This window comes from Callionymus lyra, chromosome 5 (assembly GCF_982586985.1).
Source record: "Callionymus lyra chromosome 5, fCalLyr1.hap1.1, whole genome shotgun sequence".
Lineage (NCBI taxonomy): Eukaryota > Metazoa > Chordata > Actinopteri > Syngnathiformes > Callionymidae > Callionymus > Callionymus lyra.
This window is the reverse complement of record NC_141822.1, coordinates 20,671,455-20,695,935: the sequence shown is the minus strand read 5'-3', so window position 1 is coordinate 20,695,935 and position 24,481 is coordinate 20,671,455. Positions and strand designations below refer to the sequence as shown.

Below are 24,481 nucleotides of genomic sequence, written 5' to 3'. Positions count from 1 at the left end.
TCTTCTTCCTTTTGATTGTTGCCATTTTCCTCACTTCACAGACAACAGGCTGTCTGATTCACTTCCCGGCAGTTCCACATGACGTGATTTTTAAGAAATGTTTTCCTCAAGTAATTGCCTTCAAGTGCGCGGCTGCATCATTGGCCGACTTAATTATGCGATGTGTGTGTCAGCGAAAGAATAACTTGATTACATGTAAATCCTCTTATTGACGGACCTGCTTGATGATATTTGTGTTGGAATCAATGAAGGTAATTAAAAAGCATCTTCACTCTGACTAATCTTGACATGCTGACGAGGGAGCCGGCATGTTCTTAAGCCCAATAATTTCATGACAAACCATTTCTTATCGACTGGGATGCACGTTGGCATGATTGCCTCTTGCTATTGTTTAGCTATAGCGCTTAACGTTTGCCAACCAGTGACGGGAGACAAAGGGTTTGGTTTGGACTCGAATGGGGAGACAGTTGGCATGTTAGTGGACAGATGAAGAGGGGACCGACCATCATAACATTACATTGTCCCCTCGTTTATAGTGGCGTTATGTTCTGAAAACCCCCCACAATAAATCAAATAGATGTCAAGGCCTCATAATCCCTCTTTGCACTCTTTATTAACATTTCCCCAAAAGTTATTGACACTTTCAACATTCTCACACAGTTTATACTTTCTCAAAAGCCAATGTAATTCAAACAAAATGCAAACCTTAATAACCCAGTAAAATATTTTACGGCTCCTCTGGTCGCGCTGCGTCCCCACCCTCGTCCATTACCCTCCTTTTTATATACTGAAATGAAGAGTTTAAGTACAGGGTCTTATGTAGGTCAATGAAGGTGTCATGACACTGAGCCACGGACCCATTGGCGAGGTTGGAGGAAGTGTGTTTTGGTGTCCAGGTTAAAACGGAAGGACAGATGTTGTACGGTGCGAGACAAGAACAGCGTGTCTGTGTTTTGCCTTTGGCTTTGGTCTACAGCAGCTACAGCATCAGTTACAAAAGGAAGATGTAAAAATTACAGACTGCCTCGTAGCCCTTTCAGTCGGGAACGCTACAATATATTTAAATATGCAGTACTGTATGCAGTAAAGTCAGCACTGAAAGTGAAAAGTGGCAAAAGACCACTATACATGAATTCAAGCATATGCTAATAACGAAGTGTGTGTTTAATCCTCTTTTAAAGTTAAAACAATGCTCTTTCCCTAGACCGCCATTGGTTAATTTGCTTTTCTACCTATTTTTCTCATACTCTGATTGATATACCCTTCATCTTTGACACGTCAATCTGATTCTGATCCATTTGAATCCTTTTAAAGAACATTATTCTATGAGCCGTGTCACTCCTTTTTTTCCAGTTGAAATAATTTAATTAAAAAACAATGATTGTTCAACGGGTTTACCTTAAACACCGTGAACACATTAAAGGTATCCATAACTATCCCTATGAGCTATTACCTAATAGCCAAGTGGAAGATTATGGCTTGGATACCGATGATTACCTTCGTGGGACAAAACACGAAACTACAGATTAGCTTTAGTTGTTTTTCTATTGCACGAGTTTCATAAATATGATACAGTTCTAACCGTTTCTCCTGCTCTGCTGCATTTTGATAGTACAACAGCGTTAAACTCATTATCAGCTCAGAAACAGGCTTGTGAGTCCCAGTGTGTAGAATTGAACTTTCATCCTGAGACAAAGTAATTCTCTCTTACAAGATTACGTGTTGTAGGGTGATTGTTGAGTAAATTAGAGGTGAGGAGGATTAATATTGAATTTAACATTTAACGCTGTAGCAACGGCAGCATTTAAAACATATCCTTCTTTCACAGCCTAGTCTTTCTTCTTCATACTCCCCAGTCCTTTATTTATCACACACATTAGCGTCCATGGAATAATGGCCATAGGTTGGCTCTATCTGATCCTTTTAAGTTGTGTGTTCGTCATCGTGACACATCCAAACCTCCCTGACTTCATGAACTGTCCCTTTGATTGGAGTCATTTCTGATCTTGTCCTTTCCAGTCTCTCCAAATGAACTCCGACTCGTCAACTCCGCCACGTCTTTGCCTCGGGGTGAAATGTCTCTGAACCATACACCGTGACCCGTCTCACTTATGGTCCTATAAAGCCTCCCCTTTCACACTTGCTTGCTACCGCTGCTTTCTCGCACATGACCCCTCTCGATCATCTACGCCCTGCCTGCACTCTCCTCTTCACCTTCTGTGGTCTCGCTTCACTACTGGAGATAACTGACCCCAAATACTTGAACTGATTTTCATCACATCTCCTCTCTGTTTTTCTATATTCGTCCTCCTGTCGACTTTTCATTGACACGCATGTATTCCTTCTTGTGTCGGCTGACTTTCATTCTTTCGTCAGAGACCTTTCCTGGATGCAAAGTGGATTGGAGTTATTCCCCTTCAATTATTATAATCTCTAGCAGACTCCTTTCACATATTACTTGTATAACTCATTCATCTTATATATATTCTTATATATTTTTAAAGACCAGTAAACATGGGGTGATAAGTTCAAATAAATAACAATTACAACTGGTAAAGGTGTTTTACTTTATTATTGATCACTTAATGCAGGGGTCTGAAAATGATCCTGGAAAAAAAAAGGTCTCCGTTCCAAACAAACAAAAGCAGGTTGTTTAACCAAACACCTGCTCCCCTATGTTTGGAACAATCAGAAGTCTGTAATCAGTTGATTGTCAATCGGAAAACCAGACCCACATGAACTACTGAGTAATTCTGTAAATCCAGGTTCAAAATATATAGAAGTCAACAGAGATGTGAAGTATATCACACTATACAGAGAGAAACCTTCTGTGGTTTTTGAAAATTCTCTTTGCTGTTACATCGATCTTTCTGTTTCATACAACACAACAGATTGAATCATTGATCCTGATTGACAAATGTCTCGTAGTAAGAAACGGTTGTTGTTTCCTTTTGATCATTTGTAAGATACTTTTTGAAGTAAAAATAAATTTGAGTGGTTTAAAAAATTGCCCAAATTTGATTTGGTTTTGGTGGTGCATTCATTCATTATGACTTTTTTTTTATTTATTACACCTTTCATATGACTCTGGTGACGTAAATTGATATTGAGAAAGAGACTTATGAAAAATGTAAGGAGTCCCCGATGATATAGATAATATCTCCATTGGGTACTATCCTGCGTTATACCCCCAAATCCACCCAACCGTTTTTATTTTTAGCTGTACGTCAATACAACTCTTGAGAGACGGATGTTTATTGGTGATTTGAGTGTATGCTTTGTTTATAGTCCATGTGGAACGGAGTTGGTCGACGTTTTGTGTTGTTACTCATTAGGATCACAATGAATCATTTAAAATGAGTGAAGTTAAATATGCTGTGTTCACAAGGAAGTCCATGTAGGTGTAAACTTCTGGGGTGAATGACGCTTGGTGACAAACCTTGATGCTTTACCTATCACAGCAGAGTGGGCGTGGTTATGGTAAACAAGATTTAATCTTCAGTAAAACGTAGCGTTTTCAGTTCACATTTTCTATTGTAAATATTTCAACACATACTGATGAGTACAATAGAGTCCAACATCTATTAAAGACACACTTAAATCCACACATTTCTTGGCCTTTAAAGATACTAGATTAAGTCATCTGTCAAACCATCACGTCATCCGTCACCTGAAAAAGCTTGAATTCCACCTGATTCTGGAATTCACCACCAATCATGATACGAAACTCACCTCTGTGAACCTTCATGAAGCCTGACAGTCCTTGTGGGGGTGTAGAGCTGAAGATGAAACCCCAAAGCTCCCATCAGTGGCCAGTCTTGCCGTGAGAGCCTCCACCTACTGCACAGTCTGTCAATACAGGGGCACTTAAGCCGAAGCCCATGCAACGTTGCATCAGACCGTCAGCCTCCAGAGCGCTGCTACTACATCAGACACTACGATGTACTCCGGTACTCAACGTCACCCGGGTCCGAGACACAAAGTTCTTTTAACTGACTTCAACACCTCAACCTGCATAAAGGAGGTCCATCAATTCTCAACAGTCACATTGAGACACACACCCTTAACGTGAAATGAACAATTAATTATCAACAAGACTATTTCTGCTGCCTCATCTTTGCATTTAAAAAAAAAAGGGATGGAAGCTCAAAAAGCCAGACAGCAATTTCACTCCCTGACTCGATCGCAGCCTAAAGGGGTATCGGTGCTAAACACTTCCAATTTTAGGAACGCTGACAATCCGATAGGCAAACATACCCTGCATGGTGAACAATGACATTTTGTGTTCATCTTATCAGGCCAAATAAATATTGGCTTAGCAATGATGGGAGCTCGTGGGCTGGATGCTGTTTGCGATTCCAGGAATTAAGCGCCGCGGGGCCCGGAGACATTCTGTTGCTTTTCCATCCAGTCAATGAGAAGGCATCTATCACCCTGACCTCGACTCACACCCCCAGACATGCTGATAATCTCTAAATGTCTTTTGCACATAATGGTTTTATACATACTGCCTTCACCTCTGTTCCCCTCAGTACCATCATGCGATGTACAACCTTTGTGTATTTTCCTACACAACAACAATTTGTACATAAAGAAAGTATGTTACAAACACTGTCAAGAAAACACACACCAGATCATTTAATATTCAACAAAAAAAAAAATGACGCAAGTCTGTAGAAACTTTTTCACTGCTGGAAAAAAAAAACACTGGTGAGAACTTTCTTTTTTTCTTTTACTAACAGAAAATATGCAATGTTTTCTTAACTTGTCTATTTTCTTACCAAAGTCAGTGTGTCTTAAAAAGATGTTGGACCTCTAGTGTACTTATCCTTTTGTGTCTGCCCACTAAAATTATTATTTTTTCTGGAGATGAAATCTTGTTTATCATTACCATATCCATCTGCTGTAATTGGTCAAGCTTAATGATTTTTCACCGCGCGTCATCCATTCGGGAAGTCTCTACCTCCAAGTGACTTGTTATATAAACAAAGCAGGGCCTGATATTGACATATGACATATATGTTGAAATGGACTTCGCTCTTGTAACCTCTTATTCGTTGGGATTTCAGACAGGGGTGAACTTTATACAGTAATAACATCAAAAAGTATCATGATGAGGGAATTGCTGCATCTTGGTAAGCAAAACATGTTAGTCAGGGGAGATGGGTTTTCAAATTAGTAGCTCTTCAAGTTATACTGACCGATATGACACCGTGTGAGTAATGCAAGTTTATTTTTAAAGATTCATATTTGTTGATGTAAGTACCACACAACATAAAGAAATCAAAAAATAGCCTAAATGCATATAGACACATTTTCCATTGAAACATTGAACTGCTGCAAATGTTTATTCCACTTCTGACGATAAAGTGCGGTAACACGCTGTGCATCACAGTTGGTTGCCAAAAAAGAGGGGGGCACAGCCGCAGAGTAACCGGGTCAGCTCCTTTGGTGCCGCATCAAGATTTAAGCACCAGCATGATTAATCGTTTTTTTTTTTCATTCCATTCATCTAAGCTCACTTACATATTGCTAAAAGCTGAATTAAACTTTTACATCGTGCCAGTGGCTCCGTCAGAATTAATCTGTTTTTATTTTGAGATTTAGGATGAAGCAGATGCACTTCAGCTGTCCCACATTATTGTCAACAAAGACTATTATTACTAAGCGTTTGTGGACAATAGAAGTTTGATAATGATTTAATGGATTTTTTTTTTAACTATGACTCCCTGCTGATTGAGCGTCACTCGAACAAAATCTATTGACCTTAAGCTGTTTAACAAACCGTAATGCTTTGGTTACTGGGGTTGGTTGTGTAACATTTAAAGAATTGACAAGCTCTGAAACCAATTAAAAAAAGAAAAAAGAAAACTGTATAACAAACTGTGAAAATGTGAAACAAACTGTAAAACAAACGTATGAACTGTAAAAGAAACGTAAAAACTGTGAAACAAACTGTAAAACAAATGTACGAACTGTAAAGCAAACTTACAAACTGTGAAAACAAACTGTAAAACAAACGTACGAATTGTAAAACAAACGTACAAACTGTAAAAACAAACTTACAAACTGTGAAACAAACTGTAAATCAAACATATGAACTGTAAAAGAAATGTAAAAACGGTTAAACAAACTGTAAAACAAATGTATGAACTGTAAAAGAAACATAAAAACTGTGAAACAAACTGTGAAATAAACGTACGAACTGTAAAACAAACTTACAATCTGTGAAAACAAACTGTAAAACAAACGTATGAATTGTAAAACAAACGTTTGAACTGTACAACAAATGTTCAAAGGATAAAACAAACATTCACACTGTAAAACAAATGTACAAACTGTAAAATCAACATACAAACTGTAAAACTAAAATATAAACTGTATAACTAACGTACAAACTGTAAAACAAATGTACAAACTGTAAAACTAAAATACAAACTGTATAACTAATGTACAAACTGTAAAACAAATGTACAAACTGTAAAACTAAGGTACAAACTGTAAAATTAACGTAAAAACTGTACAATTAACATACAAACTGCAAAACGTACATACCAACTTTAAAAGAAACTGTAAAACTTATGTGAAAACTGTGAAACTAAATGTTTTACGACCTGTGAAAAAACAATTGAAGCACTCGGAAACATTAAAGTAAAACGTGAATGTTAACATGGTTAAAATCATTTCCATCATGTTTTACATTGTTGTAGAATTTGTTTTGCTTTTCCCAGCCCACCATACTGCCCCAGGTTCAATGGTAAACGGGGTCCATTGCAGGCCAAAAAAAAACAAACCTTGGTAATATCAACAATATTATATTTTATACTGTATATCATTATTATGCAATAAAAGAACATTATATTCTAAAGATGGTTCTCATTATGATTTCTTCTTGATCGAGCGGCAGCTCTGGTTTATAAGGAGTCTTCTTTTTTCTGATATGTACATTCTGGTTATTTCACCTCTATAAGCACAGCAGTTGCCATGCAACCATAAAACTATTGACATTGGATCCAGTTGAAAGTAATTGGGTTGTTGAACAATCTTCTTAAGAGTTGTGCATTTTCAACTTCAAAGCGAGTCAACCCCACTGAACCTGATTAAGCTGTAGCGGAGATACATTTTTTTTTTTTTCTGTTTTTTACAGCTTGTTTTTGTTTTTAAAACGCCAACCCAAAATAGATATGTATAGTTTAAGGACATGAGATGGTGGAGATGGTGTTTGTATTTAGGAATACTTCCCCACATGTTACATAAATCTGGAGACGGATTCGTTTAGTCAAGGTTATATCTATCAGAGAAATAAACAATACACTGATGCAGATATGTTTATGTAGGTACTTGGAAAGTGAATAACGGGGATAATTCATTTGTGAAGTCCAAGATTGTTGACGATGACTGTCGAAAACATTAGAAATTTTAAGCTTTAGCCTGAAGGCAAACCTCATGTTTCATCTCGGAGATGAAAGGAGCAGAACTTACTCTCGTCAGTGGATGTTATTATGGATCCATCTGCTTTTCTTGGCAAAAAAAGAGGAAAATAAAAAAATACTAGCAGCAGATGTTTCAGGCAATTGCAGCTGTTTTGACAAATTCATTCATCATCTAACGTTGACATTGGATTTTGCGACGATGCAGATCCTGTCTGACATTTTTGGAAAATGGTTAAAAAATAATGTGACATAGTCTCAGCCTCATCTCTAAAGTAGATTTTTTAAAAAGAAAGAAAATGCTTTTTTTTGTTGAGTTTCCCGAACAAACCATATTAGTGTTAAATGATCAGCACAACAATGGCAGGTGTTGGTGCTCTGAAAGTCTTGGACCTTGACATGACTAGTTATCAAGTTCTGGGAACTGCTGATGATCAGAATAAGATGGTTCTCTTATTATTCATGATTAAAATAATAAATGAGTCACGGTGACTCTTTCATTTAGTTCAAGAACATCAGTTTTAAACTGAGATTTTCTTACCATTGCAGTTTGGTCTTCTTAACTTTCTTTTGAACTTAGTTCTTTGCCACATTCCTCATTCGTTATGGGAAATATTGTCCCTGACTGAAGAAGTTTTTGCCATGGATAAAAGGAAATGTGTTAGCTAACAGTAAAATCTGTATCGGATTGAATTTAAAACAAGCTATTTCAGTCACTGCAATGGTATCTTTTTGATATGGAACGACTCATTTCTTCTGTATGATTAAAAAACATACTTTAAAAAGCATCTCAATTGGATGCCACAGTTGGATAATCTATACCATGAGAGGTTTCATGTACGTATGAGACGAAATAATTCTTTACAGAAACACATGTACAATTGGGTTTTATACATTTACGACTAGGAGAAGCATTTTAAGAAAATGTATTTTGTATACAAGTATATTTGTTATTGCGATCACGGTGTCATATTTTCGTAATAATTATTCATCCTAACAAAAAAGATACACTAAATTTGAGACAAATTAATAGATCCAAACATTACATTTTTTCCACTCGTATAATGTCATTTGTTTGATATTAAAATGTATATACTTTCTTATTATTAAATTGGACATCTACAGAATTTATTTCTAAATGAAAAAAAGATGAATAGTGCTACAGGGTGAAATATTTCACATCAGAAAGGCTACCAATGTTATCTACTAGCCTAAATTAATTTAGAGTTAAATTAAGAGTAGAAACCTTCCAGTTTAAAATGTCTTATGCTTTACATTAACATTTGGGGTAAAAAAAACAATGCATTTTAATGTTTCAATGGCAATTTTTTCTTTAAACCCATGAAAATGTGGGTCCAGGAAAGATATACCTTTTTTTTTTGCGTAGATATGTTTGTTACCTCTATGTGGGTCTTGTTGGATATTGAGTTAAAATTGACAAAAAAAACAGGTATATATATTTACAGTGTTATTTAAATACACATCTACACAGTATTGACACTTTTAAATCCATTTTGAACTTTCGTAAAACTAATCCAATGGACCGGACTCATGGATACTAGACCTTGAGGTATTTTTAACAAGTAAAATATCTCGGTTTGAATTCCTTCCTGGTGGTCATCCTCTGGACTGGATCCCTTCAGTACCCTCAACAGTGGCTAGGGGGTGCACTGTGGACGCGCTGAGTGAATGAGCCAGAGTGGGAGTGAAAGGGGGGAGAGAAAGAGAGAGAGAGAGGAGAGGAGAGAGAGAGAGAGGATCAGTAATGTATTCCTGCCTGTGGCTGGGCTGGTCACATGGGGAGAGCAGCCTGTTTAAAACAGCCTGAGCTCGCTCACTCAGGCCAGTGCGGGACGCAAAGACAGACGCGCGCCTCTCCGTGTGTGTCTCTCTCTCTCTCTCACGCGCAAAAGACACCCACATGCACGCTGACATCAACTTTCTCTCTCTCTACCGGACTGACATTCACGCGCTCGCCAGGATAAACTTCCATATCTGGAGCAGAGGATAACGAGTGACAGATCCAAAGACCTCCAGACCAGAGAAGAGGATCTCGGTAAGTGGTCGCTTTATTTTTGATTTATTTATTTTTAAATCCTCCTTAGTTTTCTGCTGGCTGGAGATATGACACATGCATGATGATGATGGTGATGCTCAACATCAGGATGCACCTCCACCAAGTCTTCTCTGGGATCTTGTTCATTCTAGCAGCGCTTGGAATGAGAAGAATGTCATTTGCGCGCAAGAAAACCAAGTGGAGTTCGCGTCGGACTTTTCTTCTTTTTTTTTTTTTTACCCCCCCACTTAACCCGACGCACATCTCGGTGGTCAGTGGATGCACCGAGTCAAATTCCGGGGAGACACACGCTGTTGAGACAAGCCCATTGATATGTAGATTGAATAAAGGAGGGGGGGGGGGGGCTGTGACCCCACAAACACTTTCCTCTGGTGATATGACTGACGGCTCTGGAGGACAATCTCCGATTATCTTCACTTTTTTATGGTTCTCTTCAACTGTCACTGCCAGCATCTGACCTAACGTCGCCTTTTTTTTTCTTTCCTTCCTCTCTTCTATTTTCCACTTGTCATCCTCTATGACTTGAGTCCCGGCTCTACACTTTTTCTGAACTATTTTCTTTTTGTTACTTTTTGTCATCCTTCATTTGTTGCATCTCATAAGAAGATTGTTGGCTTATGTGTAGGAAATGGGAGAAGAAAAAAAAAGGGAGGAATGAAGGAGAAAGTGCAAAGAGGGGAGTCAAAAAAAAAAAAGGGGGTCTTTGAAAAGGCTGACACTGGCTCGGACAATTAGCCTGGGGTGTCTGTCCTGGGGTGCTATTCTGCAAGGGGCTTTGGCCTCTGGGCCCTGGGCGCTGGGTCATGGGATGCCTTGACCCCTCCAGTCGACAGCTAGGCATGGGAGCCATTATTATGGGCTGATTGATTAGCGCCGAGCGGAAATCCCTTTTCTCTTCGCTCTTTGGGAGAAAAAGACGAGAGCTTTTTGTCCTTTTGCTGCTGCTGCTGCTGCTGCTGCTGCTCACAAAAATCTTGAAATCTGTTGCTCATGTCTGTTCATTCCTGGATGTCCTTAATGATGAGTTATACATTCAACTTTTTCCAAAGAGTGCGTTTCAAGAGGCACACTAGAGCAATGAAAGGAAGCAAACGAAAGTGGTTAAAGAATATCATTTTTTTTATATTCTTAAAAAAAAAAAAAGGTTACATTTACACCCCGTTTTGCTCTTTTTTTTTCATTACGCCCCTTCCCATCTATGCCTCGACACCCCTCTTCCCTGGACGGGTGGTTTAGAGGGGTGTTTAGCCCAGCTCAGAGTTGATCAAAGCCGTGTATGTCAGACTGGGCTTAACCCAGGCGCTCCTAATGGAGCGCTGTTTTCATGCCTAGTTGGTGGTGAAGCAGCAGGGAAAAGATGGGAGGAAAAGGAACTGAGCCGGGCAAACAGGAAAGATGACAAAAATAGAGCGAGAGTGCACCGACGTGGACGTACGGAGCGTGGAGGTGAAGCAGGTTAAAAGCAGGGTAGACCCGGAGAAAAGGTGCATTAATGATGAGCGAATTGAATAAAGAAGATGCTACTAAAAAAGAAGGAACATTGGCTCGTGTATATAGAGCAACAGTTTGTCAATTGGGGGCAAACTTTCAATTAATTCAGGGGAACTTTTTTAAATCCAGCTCCAAAGGTTGCTTGGTTTGGCTTCAGGCTCCGCGCCGATACTGTGTGTGTGTGTGTGTGAATATGTGTGTGACTAATATAAAAGAAGGTTCAGATAAGCATGCTCCGGTGCATGTTTTCCAAATATGCATAATGTAGATATGCTGTTTATATCTTCTAAACCAGCTCCACTTGTGTGCACTGCGATTCAAATCTGTATAAATGCTCAATCTCTGCTTATTTTTAAACTTTGATTAGGTATTGGATAAATGATTTATCATTTTCTTTAGCCACTTCAGTCTCAAATCATCCCCTTAGCTGGGTTTCCAGTGCTCTTCAAAATATGAACTGCACAAAAAAATAAATGTTAATGGAAGCATTTTGAAAAGCATTTTGATTAAAAGGTCTCCAGATGTTAAACATGTTGCTAAGTGGATTTCTTTTTTAAACTGGTGCGATCTGGTGGACAATCAAAGATGCCAAAACTTTTCTTTGTGTCATTCTTTGGAAAAGTTCCTACCATATTGGACAGGAAACAGCATTATTTTGTGTTCATCTTTACAACTGAGTTTACCTAAACAACATGTTTAATGACGTACTTGAATAAATATGATGCTTTAGTTTGAACAAGCATTTATGCGGGCGCTCGGTGGAGAAGTGGTTGCTGGTTCACTTCCAGCTTGAGGCAACATGTGTCTTTTCTGTGAAGGGTTAGTATGTTTTAGTCATGCTTGTGTGGCTTTACTCTGGGTTTCCTCCCACGGTCCGAAAACATACAGATGTTGAATGAGTACCAAGTTGTCTATAATGTGTGTGTGTGTGTGTGTGTGTGTGTGTGTGTGTGTGTGTGTGTGTGTGTGTGTGTGTGTGTGTGTGTGTGTGTGTGTGTGTGTGTGTGTGTGTGTGTGTGTGTGTGTGAATGGTTGTTTGTGTGTGTGTGAATGGTTGTTTGTGTTACAGGTGTCTGCATCCTTTTTTTTGGTCCTTTTTATTTTGACATTTCTTTACTTTTCCTAATTCTATTCCCATCACACAGTGCTTGACTGAAGTAAGGTAAGACTAGGATAATATTTCGTCTAACACACTCACTGGCTGAGTAAACATCCTCGACAGATGTCCCAGCACCGGCCTGATCAGAGAAATGTTGAGGGGGCCACAAATCTCACCGGTGGAACGTACACAAGGGCTACAAATTGGAAGCTGCTGTGGAGTAGACGAGTGAAAGTGGGGCGAGTTCGAGCGAAACACAAACATGAAATGAAACATTGATGTCAATGTTGGGAGAGTAATAAGCTAGTCCACTGAAGGTACTGCCTTGATTGAGTTTGAGTTTCTGTTAGGGCCTAACTAGGGCTGGGTGCGCATTGAAAACTTCATATACTGCTACCTTTACTTTGATACCGGTTTCTGTACGATACTCTACTCTGATAGCAGTTTTATAGGAACATTTCCAGTGTTTAATAATTGAAGCAAAATTGGGAAAAAGTTTGGCACCATAAACAAGGTTTGGTACGTAGTCCTATGTCTGATTTATGGTACGTTTGTGACCGCTCCTTATAGAGATGGCAGGTTGTTTGAAGATGCTTTCGATTCTCCAGACAGTCCTGTTTGCTTCCTGTAATGGAATCTCCCCCACTTGATCAACCTTAAGGTCCATTCGGCTGTCATTCCCATCCCTCAGTAGGCAAGCGAGAAAAACCCTTGGAGAAACGTTGAGCCTATTTAATGGGGTTGTCAAAAGTACCCCGCTTTCAGTTTGTCGTTTGTTATCTATGTAAAGTATACATTGAATTTATTTAGTTAATAAAGATGTGTATTTATTTATTCGAGGTATTTTGGTCTTTGGTACCGAAAATCATATCTGGCAGAAAATGTTAGGATCGTGACAACCCTATTATCTAGAACCTTAGATGTCATTGCAGTCTTGTGTTTACTTATTATGCATTTGTTAATAAGAAGTTGAGCTGTAAAAGTTCACTACTGTTAGATACAATACACATCTCTACCCTAACTACAGCGAAAGATCTATCGCGCGACGGCAACAAAAGGCTGTGATTGACAGCTTAGCTGTACTTTCTTTCATTCGTAGCTTACCTCTTTCTTGCAAAGTGCTTTCATCCTGTTGCACCTCAGGGCATGATATGGTTTCGTGGTGATGATTTGTCTCCAATTAAACATCCTCACTCGCTCATCCCAGATTTATTTCTCATTTCGCTCGACCCAAGAGCAAAATAAAAGTAGTCTTTTGAGATATAAATACATGCATGACTCTTAATTGTCAGAATCAGAAAGTTTGTTCAGTGAATTTTAAATTACTAGGACGACCAGTGATTCTTTTTTTTGTCCCGGCATCGCTCTTTGAAGTGAAGCAGTCTTGTTGTGCTTGTTACTAGGTCAGTTTTGTGCGACAAAGTGCGTGCAAATCTGCTTGACTCGGCTGTATTATCCGCAGACAGCTCTTCTTTCAGCCCCGCTAGCATTCTATCAGTCCAGGCAATAGAAGATGTGGGCTCCTTGAACTGCCTGATCAAAGCCAGAGAAAACTAGAGGAGGGTAATGAGGAAATACTTTCGTGAATGTGCATCACTCAGTCCTCCATGTGCATCCAACACAATTCCACATCCTCTGGGGAGACACTGCACAACGCTTGTTATCACAGTTACCCAAAAGGAATGCCAGACTGCTTAGGGACCATCTTCTCTGCAGACTTCACACACACACACACACACACTCAGACACACACACACACACACACACACACACACACACACAACGTTGAGGTGTGTATAGACACAGCTTGTAAATTTATTATCTATAATTATAGTTTTGCTATTTTACTTTGGTATTTCCTGTTCACAATTACTGTGACTTCCTCTGCTTATCATTTTATTATATGTTCTTAGTATTATTCAAGAACTATTTGCTGTCCTACTTCTGTTCAGTGTTTTGATCTTTCTCAGGATAACAATTTCATGTGAGAAGAGCTTCTTGTGAATTGACACGGTCACGCTGAACTGGCTGTGTTTTGAATATATTTATTTTGTCGAAAAAAAGGGAGTGAAAAACAACTGTTTCCAATGTGCATTAAAAAAAGTACTTTTTAAACATCATACAATCAATTAAATCAATACTGTCACCATATTACGAATTAAATTTAGATTCACAAAATTATTTAAATGTTTAAAATATTATTATTAACACTTAACACTTCCTTTATCTATTTTTTGGGGGTTGTAATGTCAATCTTGTTCCCACCAAAACCTCCAAACCAAAACCAATTAAATCATTTTGGTACTTGCCTGCCTGAGACCTTGTCTCCTGCATGGGTTTGAGTGATGTCATCTGCTGTCTGTGATGACATTGAATTAAAGATAATAATAGCCTTATTTTTATATACATTTTTATCTAATAAATATAAGTAATTATTATTATTATTTTATTAAGTGTAATTGTGTCTCATAATCTTATAAAAAATGAGGAATTCTAATTTCATGTGGAACTTTCTGGACATTAGGAAATTGTTTCTTTGTTAGAATGAAAGAAAAAGTGTAGATTTATATCTACAGTGACATTGAAATGAGAACAATTTACCTCACGAGGGGTCTACTCATGTACCTCCACTTTGTAAGGAACACACTGGAAAGACACAGAGAAAGAAAACCCAGCACTCACATATTTCCCGATGAGTTTCTCTAATTAATGGAGGAAATGAGGAAGTGGGATGAATTCCGAGCTTGATACAAACCAGGGACCTTCTCTTGTTTTAAAACAAAAAAAAACTTAATGCTAAAGTTTCTGCATTCCCATGAAGATGAAGAGTTTGTTTTCCCTCTATAAACAAGACTTTTGTTGGCCAAGGTGATCCTGTCATTTATCCATGAAGATAAAAAAATGCATTTCTGCGCCACAGTATAAGACTTCGGTTGGTCCGGCGAGTCGGTAACGAAAGGATGACACACACGGCAAATGGAAAAAGAAACGTGTGCTAGCAAACCACATGTGTGGCTTCTTGAAAAGATTGGGAAAGACAAGACAAGACAGAGCAACTTGAGAGGTCAAGATGAGGTTAAGAGAAAAAGTGATTGTGCTCATGGAAGGAGAGAACTGAAGGAACACGGTGGATTCAATTATAGAGCAGACGACCGTCCTACTGGAGGATGTCAACCGGCTTGTTAGGAAGGTTGAGATCCTGCAGCGAGAGGGTTGGTGGAGCCTGTCGACTGCAACGAGCGATTGTCGTCATAAGAAACGTACACAGGAGAGCGAGAGTACTAAGATGTGGTCAGTGTGGAGGTTATTTAACTAGATAAGCCCTGAGATGAGAAGACACAAACATCTGCCTCTGTTAGTGATAATTGGAGTCCTTAAATCTCCATCACAGATCAGAGAACAATGTTGAATAAACAGTAAGTTTAAGTTATTATGTAGATTGTTGTTTTTTAAGTAAACTTTTCCAGTTTATCACTAGGTATGTAACACAACTTCAAGTGTTCAGTGGCTGTAGTACAATGTCATAATATTATTTGTGCCATAAATATTGCATTTTTTTTGCAGACTTGTTGAAGGCTTCAGACCTCAAGTTTCAATCTTGTTGAGGATCGTATCTGTTGGTATGGCTATTGGGTAGCTTATCTGATTAATACAAATAAAAAAAAGAACCTAAAATCTTTGGCGAATCACTAATTTTTAAAAGGTGCCTGAAGAATTGACGCTAAATATTTCCAACAACTTCAATAAAAGGTATATTAAAAATAAAATAATATAAAGTAACCTTGAAGGTGTTTTCATAGAGAAAAACCTCGAGTTGCGTTCTGTTAGTATCATTTTAATTGCTAGATGAGTGAAAATAATGTGAATCACCCTCTTGATCAGTACAGTACATCTTGATGTTTGTATTTTTCAGGAAAAAAAAACAATATAAAGGAAAATGAAAGCTAAAGGAGGCACCAAAAACGGGCTCCTAATATCGGAACCATTCGCAGTACAGTATCACGGTACAATAATGTTCAACGCGATACTGATTCGCAGAAAACTCAATACAAACAAATTCAATACTTGATACCATTTTTGATTCCAGGAATAAAAATAAAAAAAAGAATCCCATATTTAAAGTAAATATTTAAAGATGAATCAAAAGTCTTACAATTAACAGAACACATTAAATATCTATTTTAAAAACAGTTGCAAAAAGAAACATTAAGATTTAGTTCAGAGCTTATGCAAAGAAAACGATCAATCATTTAGAAAGTGAGTTTTGTATCCAGAGACATCATTTTAGTATCCATAATTGATTTACTTTACATTGAATTAATGAAAGAATGAATTGCTTATTTCAGGAATGACAGTTTAGATCACATTTCATCATAGTTCACATATTACAAGCATGTCCCGCCCCCATTAACTTCAAAATATTGGTGGAAGTAGTGGTTAAGAAATGAAATCACAGATACAATCATATTTTAAATGAGTGTTTGAGTCACTTTGGTTTGACAGATTATTGTTATGTATGACGATTTCACATATCATTTGACAACAGCAGATCACAGTTGGTCCGGTCGACACAGATTTTTGCCAGTCCATTTTTTATATGTTCGACCGATGAGAGCTCCTTCATTCTCGGTGGTGATTTTATCCTAGTCTTCACGAATTTTGGCCACGTCCGCTCGCATCTCTGCCACGGCCTCGCAAAGTCTGGATATGTCGGAGCACATCCCCGACCACAGCAGACGTGTTGTCCTCTCTTGCATTGGTTTGGGCGGCTGCGAACTTCCTTGAGTCCAGAAGTAACTTGAAGATCCCAAGACCCAGGATGACCATCCAGTGGAGCACTTTCCATTCAGCCTAACTGTCCAGGGTGTAGCCGGACATGAAGGACCCGTCCGGGCAAGCACGTCCCCCCAACCCTGCACGACGTGTTGAAAACCCTCTGTCAATATTATTCAGTGACCAGCTTAGTAACTCCATCTTGGACAAGCAGGTTGTCTTAAGTGTTACATACTTTACATTTGAGTTTCGATACTTTATAGGGAGAATAAAATCCAGATGATAAGCCAAATGCGTAGCCACAAAGGTGCGTCAAAGAGCTTCATCTTGATCCTTTCATATTTGACCCTGACTTTTTATAAAAGGAATCACAAAGAAAACTCCTTTTGAATACTCAAAGTTAGTCTTTGAAAATGTAATTTACAAAGCATTCCACTTAACATTCACGTTTTCTTCTTCTTCCACTCGTCACCCCGCCGCCCTTCTAGCCGTTGAACACAGTTGAAGTTCCCTATCTACGTGTTACTTGAAATATCCATTAATATTCACGTTTGTTCATGAATTCTTTAGACATCTATATCTTTTTTTTTTTTGCTTAAACATGTGAGCGAGTGCATATGACAGAGGAGAGAGAGATGTATAGAGAGAGGCTGAGTACCTCCCAGAGCCCGGGGCTTTTAATCTATTAAAGCCTGATCCTTAAACACTAATCAATGCACCCTTTTATATTTCCATTACAGCGTGGAAGGAAAAGGATAAATAAAGCATGACAGTGGAGCTCAGTCGTGGCCACATAACACTTACAAATCCCCACGGTTGTCCATCAGAACACCAGCAGTCTGGACACACACGGGTCAACAAATGTGCTTCCTTGTTGAGAATATTTCCACTTCATTTCTTATTCATGCCGTTGATACCGTTTTTACATCGGTTTACCCAACAAATCCGGATCAAAGCGCTTCAATCACACAGTGGTTATTGTTGGAGAACGTCAGCAGGATCAAGGACCATCTCAACGGAAGCTGCTTCCATTCAATCGCCTGGTGTTTTATGGCACGCCGGTTTCCTCCCAAGGTTAATTGAGGACGCTGTTCACTGTGACCTGTCTGAGGCTGCTGTGTTGAGACTAGTTAAATGGTTCAACAGTAAATAAAAAGAGGAGTGATTAGTGTAAGCTTGATCATTTTTTTTAAATCACCCCAAAGAAGCCACTTCATTACTTACTTACTTACTTTTTACATGATAGCTCCCAAAATATGCGGCTTTATCTTCCTAATAGCATGACTGTACCCTTAAAAAAATAGCTGATATTTGGTTACTAATATTTGATTAAATCATCTGATCCACGTTATAATGGGTCAAGCAAATTAAACTGAAGATAGAGTAAACAGTTAATTTAGTCATTTTTTATTTAGGATGCATGATCTTAGAGTACTTTAGCACATTTGTTTTCTCGTCATTTTAATGTTTTAAATTATTTCATTTTGACATTGCAAACCTTTTAAACATCCATTAGGAAAGACGTGATGGATAAAGAATGCTAGAAAATGAAGGTCATATGATGAGAGGAAGAAAACTGATGTTTGTGGATGAAGAAGATGAAAATGTATTGGGTGATAAGATAAGATCATTTAAGGTGGATGAGGCTAAGGGTAACCCCTTATGCCAAACCAGTACAAAAAAAATTGAAAATGGTAAACACTTTTTTTTAAGGAATTAAAATAAAATGGGACATCAATTTTGAAAAAGTCGATTTTCTTATCCTTCATTGATAAAAACATAAATATTTACACTAACAAAAACACAGACAATAAAAATAATTACTTATAACTTAAACAAAAACCTCAACAATAATGTAATTTAAAAAATATATATAAAAAAAAAAGAATGTGAAATAGAAACGATTAGACAAGATGATGTTAAATAAATGATCAATTTAAACATTAAAAAGAAGCTTGAAGAGTAAAAAAAAAGAAAAGTGCAACTCCGCTGATCGTTTCTTGCTTGGCAGTGACTTCATGTGTACTCGCCCCTCAACCCTGATCCATTTGCCAAATTGCTATATTTTCCCAACACTCTCTCCGGACACGTTCATTCCTCGGCGGATCCACGTCGTCCCTCCTCAGCACCCACGTGCCCCACTTTAACTTCAGTACACTTAGCGGACAGTGTTTCCTCTACACGAGTGCACGCTCATGCTTTTCTGATTCACTCTGGTAGTTTACTAGCCACGTCTCCTTTGATAGTTTGCACGCCTGATTATGGCTGAAAGGGAGTAGGCCGGGTGCTTGGCTGGAGAGGGAGCCTGCCTAATGATATTAACAACGGCGTTTATTAGCTACTTTCTGCCCACGGACGAAGGGGGTGAGGAGGGGGGCGTGTGAGGTTTGCGGTGTATAAAAAAAAACAACCATTATGACGAAAAGTCATCTCGACTATTTTTGTGTTTAAATGTTTTCATTATGACATGGCAAAGCAAGATCCCGTCTGTGTCTTGATAATAGAAACTTAGCAGTCATATCACAAATCGCCTAGCAACCCCATCTGGCGGCATCGTGTGGCTCCGTTGGGGGACATTTGCTCTGTGTAAATAAGAGCGAGTCTCTGGCAGGAGAAGCGGAGATCCTCTCAACGACAAAAAAAAGGGAAAAACAACAAAAAAAAAACATGGAGATGAATATTCAAGGCAGGTTTCGTGGACTGCGTTTTCCGAGTCTGATATGATTGTGTTGGACTTCACTGAGGTTTCTTGCATGGTGAAACACGTCGTGAATAGGAATGCAACGAACAGAAAAATGAAACCTTTAGTAAATATTTTTTCTATATATTCACTAACAAAAATCATTTATGCCCCGAAAAAAAAGGCATCGCAACAAACCACTTTAAGGCCCATAACTGACGTTATAAATTATGATTTATTTATACATTCATTCATTGTCTACCGCTTTTTCCGGGGGTCGTGATCGCGGGGAGACTGGAGCCTATCCCAGTATCATAGGGCGAGAGGCAGGGGACACCCTGGACAGGATGCCAGTCTGTCACAGGGCAAACACCATTCACACACACACTCATACCTATGGACAATTTCCCAAGGTTCTCAATCAACCTGTATGTTTTTGGACTGTGGGAGGAAACCGGAGTGCCCGGAGTCAACCCACGCAACACGGGGAAAACTTATAATATTAATTAAATAATATATAAATTAAACTGAAACTGAAACTGCAGATATTTTAAGGGGTCCCTTTGTCCACTTTAACAATTGCAGACAGGAAATAGGAAATACTGGAAATATCCTTTAACTATGATATAATGCATGTGGTTTAACTTTAAAATTCATTAAAATACATTTTTTTTCTCCAAGACATTAGGATCATGAGACCAGCTATTTTTTTTATTTATTATATATATATGATTATAAATTGACACTCCTTCACCAGCGACTTTTGAAGAAGAAGAACTCTGTATTATGCTGAGTCATCTCTTATCCATCAAATTTTCTTGGTCCACATTTATTTTTGTTGTACAGTAGTAGACCTAACATTTTCCCCAAAAGTGCTTCAATGAAATTGCGTTATGTACAAATATTTATAGCGAGGATCTATTATTCAACTTTCATAATTAAACCAGTTCATCTAGCTGTAGTAACCCATTAGGACAACGCAATGTTGCTTTAGCAGCATCTGGCAAAAATCTACTTTGATAGAACGAGGCTGGAATTTACATTTTATATATTTCTATGAAAAGCCGATATAGTACTTGGTTGTTTGTCAAAGTGCTTAAACAAGAAAGTCATAAATGCTTTTAACATGTTGAGCTAACCAACATTTTTCTAGCTCTAAGTTTTGTAAGTTATGAAGACATGTCATTGAATTTATGCATTAGTTCCATAAGCATTACTTTCCTTCTCTATATCGGAATCATGTTCTTATCCTGACATACACCGTCGGTAAAAGTGTCGCACCACTGGATGACAGTTTCTCCAGTTCTCACTTGAGAATTGCGACATCGTGCCCCAGACGTTAAATCGGACCATTCCTATTTGACCTGTCAGTCACATGTCTCGCCTGCTCCTGCTAACCTTTCCTCGTTTCCTGCGCAACAATCATCTCGAAATCCACGATCCTCCACATCATCAGAAGTGATGTCAGCTTTCATCCTTCGGATATTGCGTCGCCAGACCTTGCTTTTCATTTTCCTTTTCAGCGTTAAATGCCGACCAAAGTTCGACTGTTTTACTGACTCATTTTCCAGATCCAATTAATCACCCTTTTCTGCTCAAACAATTAACTCTGGAGACTTGGAACTTGTAGAAACACTTAGTAACTAGCATTCAAACTTTGACGTAGCACAGTGCTCGACTTATTATGATGTCAAGACATGATTTACTAAATAAAAACTCTTATTATTTGTTAAGAAAGACAATTAAAAATACTAAAATAATACAAATAAACTTGAATAAAATGATCAAAATGGAAGCTAAGATGAATTTTAGAAACCAAAAGAGGGTCAAAAACAACTTTTTATCTAAGGTCTTTCCTTTTGACCTATGATTCACACCCAGTCGTGCAGTATCTTTTACACCAAGTTGATTTTCACTTTTATCGAATTAAATCAAATCAAGAGCAGCAGGAACTTTGCTCGAAACCAAACACTGATGACCTCATCGGATTTTGACCCACAAATGTTTTATCCATTTGTATTGTTGCGGCCTCCAACCTCGAACCATGACATACGTCCGATCGCGGTTTTTAAAAAAAGCGACGACGCGTGGCTTTTTCCAAAGGCGTTGTTCAAAACGGCTTTGTTTGACGCAGATGCAGACGTCCAAAGTTTGCAACACGCCCGTCACTTCCAGCAGATCATCGCGTCACTCAGGGAGCTAAAGACGGCGTGTTGACTGTTCGACGGCGGCGCTCGTCATTTTAGCCTAACACCCAGTGAAAGCTGTCACCTTGCTCAGCCTCACTCAACAGTTAAAAAAAAAAAAAAAGTCAAGACTGGCAATTTGCTCTATTTACCTTGGCAAAGTGCCCGAGATTCCATACTCCTCCCAGATGTTTGCGTGTTTGTGTGTGTCTTTGCAAGAAGTGTGAAGGAATGTTTATTCGTCTTCTTTTGTAGGCACGTTAGCTAGTGTGTGCACGCATGTGTGACACCGCTTCGAGTGTGTGTGTTTTTGTCGGTCCGGACGGATAAATAAAATCCTCACCTCATCTCACCCGACGTGCTTCGCACACGTAGCCCAAGACGACAAATGTCACTGAAGACGAACACAGATTTTTATTTATTGATTTAAACTTTTGCATCTTGCATGACGCACAAGAGAAGTCATGAGATGAATATTTAAATAGAGTGCGTCATCCAAACTAGAATGAATGTAGTTCATACAAAACATGCCTTTATTTCGTTTGAATAGCTTGGCTAAAATCAATGTTGTGGCAAAAATAGTTCTCAACATATATCTGTTTTTTTTTGTAGTTATCTTATCTTTATAATTGATGACATCGCTATATCTGGTTAAAATATTAGTACATCTAAGAAACCAATAATCTACATTAACTTTAATGGGATTTATTTTCGCAGTTTTTTGGTCCCGAGGTGTTTTATATTTTAATTAAATTATTTTCGTGATTTACTTAATAAAAACTTAAAATTAATGGTTTAAAAAGACAAACAAAAATAATAAAAGTAAGATGCTTAATGACTGAACTTGAGTTAAATCATCAAAATAGAACCTTGAAAAATTAATTTGAGAAGGAAAAGTTGTTAAAAAGATTCATAATTTGTTATAATATCTTTCTTTTTGAAGGATTTACACCCAGATGTACAAAGTATATTTTAACATCATGTTTATTTGTAATTGAATCAAATATAAATAAAAAAAGAAGACTGTATGTGAGGATAAAAAGATACATTTTTAATTGACCACTTGATTGTTTTGTTATGGAAACAATTAGCAACAGACCAAACACATTTAAAAAAAGAAATGATGATTAAACTAAATATTTTATTATTGTATGTTCGATATGTAGGGTTAAAAAAAAATCAGAAATCTACTTAAAGTTGTAGTGAAAGTCATGTTGCTACTAATCTATCAATAAAGTAGTCCATGAAATTACGACATTTTTAAGTTTAGCTGCGTTAAACAAACTGACTTCTCTAGTTAGTATTTCTCGAACACCAAGTACGAAAAATAAATGAGGCGAATCCTTTCTCTTCAGTCGGAAGAAGCCACGTTCTTTGTCAAAGCGGTTACGACGGCTGACATCATAACCAGAGTCGGCTTGGAAAGGCAAACTGCTCTTTGACTTAAAACTGGCTACCTGAGGTGCCAAGCCTCGCTCCAGCTGAACGTGCCATCTGTCGCCTCATTAGAGTATGTATTTTAATTCACTTGTATATCCCTTGACACACTGCGTAGCAGTTGCTAGTGTGCAGTTATTCCACGCTGTGCTGTTCACATCCTCATTACATTCACGCCATTTTCTTCAGATTATTTATTTATTCGTTTTCTTCGCAGGAGCTCAAGGCCGAGCGTTTGAACAACACTTAACTTGTATTAGTGTTGTCAGTATCTTTTTGTGTTTTCATGCACGTATTTTTTTTATATCTGGAACATTTATTTCCCCCGAGTTGTCAATGCTACTGGATACCGAAGAGAAGAAGTTGGGAATTGCTGCATCACCGAAAAATAAACATCCCTGTATTGATTCCAGCTGATCCGAGTCCACTTCTGTGCTCTTACATTCTTTTTGTGTTTGTTTTGCTTTCCTCTCCACACTTTTATTCCTCTCTGCAGCCCCGAAGGGCACAGTAGGTAACAGTTAATGTTGTCTCGCCCGCCTTCCAACCCCGGCTACTGTACGTTGCTCTGGATTATGAAGAAATGAGCGGCGGAGCATAAACGAACAAAAGTAATTTTCGTGATTTTCCTTTTTTTTTTTCCAATACAATCTGTGACCTTTCTAGATGATGCAGGCTTGATATTGTGAAAGCTTCTTAATGCTTCGAGGTTTCGTTCAAAGAAACCAGCGCCTTTTGTGTTTTCAGTCCATTTCTTGATCAGACAACATTTTTAAGAATGTTTTAATGTCAAAACCTTGTATTGAAGTATTTTGAATGACCTTCAACATGTTTCAATGACATTGTAAATATAAATAACGCATCATATTCAAATTTGAAGATTTACAATTTACTGAAGTTTTTTAAACCATTTATTTCATTATTAAACAACCTATATAGTATTTTATTTAATATTCTTTACAAGACGTTTATTCAAGTGTGACATCACAGAAAGCAAATATGACATCACTCAAACCCATGCAAGTTCCTACTATAAGATACTCTTAATTTACTCTGTAATATAGAGACTGTTAAGGTTAACTTCACACCCTCATAACAAATGGTAGATAATTTGCTATATAATTATTATTATGTTTTTCTAACTGCATCGTTAAGTGACAGAAATTGTAAACAGAATACGATACTTGCTAGCTTAGCCGGTTGTTGACAACAATGCTAGCTACAGTGAATTGAACGAAGGCGAATCCCATCCCTTGTTGTATCTTTATGTTTTTTAAACATTAGAATCCACATTTTATTAATCTCTAT

The 24,481-nt window shown here is 38.0% G+C and overlaps 1 protein-coding gene across 1 annotated transcript in view; it reads left to right on the top strand.

Annotated features, from left to right (window-relative positions):
• The first annotated feature begins 9,231 nt into the window (after positions 1 to 9,231).
• Positions 9,232 to 24,481, top strand: part of cntfr (ciliary neurotrophic factor receptor) — a 209,681-nt gene continuing 194,431 nt past the window's right edge. Inside the window, exon 1 of the mRNA XM_087791388.1 lies at positions 9,232 to 9,486. The gene's annotated coding sequence lies outside the window, so the exon portion shown is untranslated. The remainder of the gene's footprint in view (positions 9,487 to 24,481) is intronic.